Raw genomic sequence first — 505 nt, forward strand, 5'->3', positions numbered from 1 at the left:
TATGTTTACCTCCTACACAGAGGATGAACTGACAGTGGGTGGAAAAGAGTGGACAAGAACTCAGAGACTGGCAAAATTTCCACACATGTGTAGCCACAGGACTGTGCCTATACTAGTGGGGCCCTTCAAAAGTTGAGGGACTGCCCTGGGGTCACACAGCCAGGCTTGCCTGGCTCCCAGTGCTGTTTATCCCAGATTCAGAGAACAGATTTATACCACATAAATGCTGCTACTGCCCTGACCAATTGTCTGTTTGCAGGGATGGTCCAGGAGGTGTCGGTCTGTCCTCACTATTTCTAATATGGGTTTCCCTCCCTGTGGGCCCCGGGGCCTCATGCAAAACCAGCAGGGCTCAAGAGGCAGGGAAAGGAGCAGCCATTTCCCCAAGAGCATTTCCTGTGCTATGTGGCACATAGGATAGCACACGCACAGTGCCTAAGGCCTCAATCCTGGGGTTGAGTGTCATTCAGCAAGCACAGCTTATCCAGACAAGGGAATGAGCCCT

The sequence above is a fragment of the Octodon degus genome, unplaced genomic scaffold (assembly GCF_000260255.1).
Source record: "Octodon degus isolate 3935 unplaced genomic scaffold, OctDeg1.0 scaffold00453, whole genome shotgun sequence".
Taxonomy (NCBI): Eukaryota; Metazoa; Chordata; class Mammalia; order Rodentia; family Octodontidae; genus Octodon; species Octodon degus.